This window comes from Pezoporus flaviventris, unplaced genomic scaffold (genome assembly GCF_033815535.1).
Source record: "Pezoporus flaviventris isolate CSIRO_AGI_PZ_B2104156 unplaced genomic scaffold, CSIRO_AGI_Pfla_v1 ptg000331l, whole genome shotgun sequence".
Classification (NCBI taxonomy): domain Eukaryota; kingdom Metazoa; phylum Chordata; class Aves; order Psittaciformes; family Psittacidae; genus Pezoporus; species Pezoporus flaviventris.
In genome coordinates, this window is record NW_026892878.1 from 104,945 (window position 1) to 108,692 (window position 3,748).

Consider the following 3,748-nt stretch of genomic DNA (forward strand, 5'->3'; position numbering starts at 1 on the left):
GCGTCTCCTATACTTTAGACTTTTAACATAATAAATGAGCTAACTAAAAAACATTCTTAGACCTTTCTCTGCCAAATACCACCATTGCTTTAACAGCCTCATCCCAAAACAATAATAATATTCCCTTTTGGTCTTCTGTAAACCTAAGCATCGAACTTAGATTTTGTAATACCACAGACCCAAAAGCACTCTTACAAAAGCTCTTAACCACATAACCTGTATGCTTGTTCAGTAACCACAGCCATGACCACTATACACAAAAAAGAACAGAAACAAAATCCCCTTAACAAGAACATAAACCAAAACCAACTTCTGCCATTACTTCTGTGGCTGAAAGCAACAAAAGAAAAACACTTAGCTTAGTACCAGCAATAACAATAACACCTCAAAGAAAATCACAGCACAAAAGACTTCAGTGGCACATGGACACATAAACATTCTGGCAACTTAAAACTTAGACCTAAAGAAAAAAAATTTTTAAAAATTACAAAAACAAAACAAAACATTAAAAACACAAAACACCCCAGAGACCTTACCTTGGAAAGAGCCAAAGTTTAAAGAAGCTCCTTTGTTTCGAAGCTCTGCCTTATATACCCCAGGCCCTACCCACAACCCCTCCCTCAATTCCCTGGCTCAGGGGTGGGGCAAATCACCAGCCAGGATAAAAACAGCCTGACAAGGTACAGCTGGGTCTTTTTTATCTGGGTTTGGTTTCTTGGTTGCTTTCTGGCTTGAACTTTTTGGCTTTCTTTTTTTTGTTTTAGATTTGCATTCAAATTTCACAGACTACACAGCTTCGCTTTTATTCAGTTAGATTTTGAACTATATTTGGTTTCAGAGCACATAGGGTTTTTGTGTCTCAGATTCTGGGGCTCAGACTCACATGGGTTTCTTTCCACACAGGCTGGTTCAGTCTCATGTATTTAAACTGCACAGACACTCCAGCTCAGACTTAGGCTCAACCTAGCATTCACTGACTCACACATCCACACAAATCATACATTGAGGCTAACACAGACTCCCTGGCTCAGACTTGCTTTCACATTTTAAGTGAAAAAAGACATTCAGGTTATTTAGCCAAGGTGAGCCACGCTTAAAACACCCAAGTAACAACTTATTTCATGGCCTTGTCATTTTCATAAAACTGTATTTTTTCTTTCTTGTTAGTGTTTTCCTAAGGGGTGTACATGTTAGAATAAAGGGATGGAAAACCTTTGAAGTTTAGTGGATGAGTAGTGAAATAACAGGAGAGAGAAATGGTAGTTGCTGAGGCAAGGGTGCAGCTTCTATATCTCTTTGTGTGTCCTTGTTTCCATTTCTTTGTTTCCATTTCTTTTGTAGGTGTTGCAGGTAACTCCAGAGAGGTGAAGCTGCAAATTGAGGAGGGCCGTGAGAAGGTAAGGGGGTTGTCTGGGTGTGTTTGGTGGTTTAGATTTGAGAAAAGCATGGCAAAGGGGTTCAATTATTTGTATTTGGTGTTGCAGGGGCTGCCTTCTTCCATTGGAGTCAGATGAGTGCTTGAGGTGAGTTGGGGAGGCAAGGAGAAGGGTTGTGAGGTTGGGCACTTTTTCTAAGCACTGTGGTCATTTGTCTCTATTGCACTCCTAGGACCTGGAGAGAAGGAGAGGCTCAGTGTTGGACTCTACTATGGGATTGGAACAGGAAAACATAATGTTGAGGAGCTTTGAAGGAAGAAGAGGGCTTTTACAGACTAGGTCAGTATTGGTGGGTGGGGTGGTGGTGATGATGATGGCCAGCACATGGTGTTCCTCTTGGTTCCTTTGTTGCAGGTTAGACAGAGTAACTTGGTAGCTGTGGCAAGATCCCAAGACTTTGATGTGGGTGTCCTGAACATCCATGAGACCCATGGCACTATGGAAGTTAAGTAGAAGGATTGCTGGTTGGGACGGGAGGGTGAGAGACAAGGTCAGGAGGGCAGGAAGGAGTTTGAAGTGTAGCATGGGGCTGAGGGGAAGACAGGGGGTTACTTTGCAGCATGAGCTTACGTGGGTAGGGCTGCTACAGCTTGACTGTGTTATAGAGTGAGGGTGTCCCCCACAACCCTTCCCTCAGTGCCCTGGGTTAGGGGTGGGGCAAACCCCCAGCTGGGATAAAAACACCCTAACAATCCACAGCTGGGTCTTATTTTACCTGCCTCTGGTTCATTGGCTGCTCCCCAGCTTTCATTTTCTGGCTTTCTTTCTGTGGTTTAATTCACATTCAAGACTCCCTAGACCATGCAGGTTCCTTCTCACACAGACTGGTTCACACTCATTCTTGCGTTTAAATTGCACAGACACTCTCTGGCTCAGATTTTGCCTCACACTCACTTAGGCTCAGTCTGACACTGACTGGCTCATACATCCACATAAATCTCTTACTGACTGTATCACAGAAGTTCTGGTTCAAACTACTTGGATAAGGCTCCCTGGCTCAAACTCACTCTCGCTGTCTAGCTGAAAACTACCATTCAGAGGACTCAGTCAAGGTGAACTATGCTTGAAACACCCAAGTAGTAACTTATTTCAGGGTCGGCTGCAGCTTCTATTTTTCTATCTGTGTGTGCCTGTTTCAATTTTGTTTTTAGGTGCCACAAGTAACTCGAGAGAGGTCAAGCTGCCAACTGCGGAGGGCTGGGAGAAGGTAGAAGGCTTGTCTGCGTGAGTGGTGCCTCAGAGCTGAGAATAACATGGCACAGGGTTCAGTACTTATGTTTGTTATTGCAGGTCCTCCCTTCTATCTCTGAAGTCAGATGAGTGTTTGAGGTGAGGCAGACAGGTAACAATAGTGGTTTTGGGGGTCCGTCACTTTTTGCAGGCACCATGGTCGATTCTCTCTATTGTACTTCTAGGTCCTGGAGGAGAGGAGAAGCCCAGCATCGTATTTTGCAATAGATTAGTACAAGGTGAACGTAATACTAAGAAGGCAGAGTTGCAGAAGAGGCTGGCATCGATGGCTGGAGTGGTGGAGATGACGGCCTGCGCAGCATGTTACCCTTTATTTCTTTGTTTCTGGCAGATGATGAAGAGGAACTTGGCAGTGGCTGAAACATGGCTGGTGTCTGCCATGGGACTTCTGAGCAGGGAGGCTGCCTCGAGACCCATGGCACTATGGACGCTTAGTAGAGGGACTCCTTTAAGAGGCGAAGGGGTGGGGGACAATGTCAGAATGGCAGGAAGGGTTTGAGATGTATCATTCCAATGTAGTATTTGAGCCAGAATGTCTGAGAAGACGCTTGGAGGTGCCTGGGAGGAGAATGGTCAGTTTTCGCATAGGTAGTGCCTGAGAGTTACATGCCACGATGAAAAGGTGCTATTTGTGGGGCTCAAGTCTGGGGTGTCGTGTCAGGGACTATAGGTAATGGTCCTTGATGAAACACTCAAAGATAGAAAGTACTGTTTGTCCTCTTTGGCTCCTTCTTGCAGTGTTCTGCTTTGGCTGCTCCCCAAAAATTCCAGCTTTGGTTCCTAGCCCGAGAGTTGTGCTTTAGAAGTGCCTGGAGAAGTCCTGACCCTGGGAGACCTTCCTAGATACGGTTGGCCGCTTCTTGCGCCGTGGGCTGGCCCCCTGCGTAGCAACGAGCGTGCGTTTTTGTGAGTATGAAAGCCCGAGCCTCATGCTGTGTGAGGGAGGCAGAAGCTCATGCCAGCCAGGTGAAGGTTGCCTGCGCGGGGACGCCCGCTAAGGTTGGGCCTGCCACCTCGCACTGCCATGACGATTGTCGGAGCTGGTTTGCTGATGGTCTTCC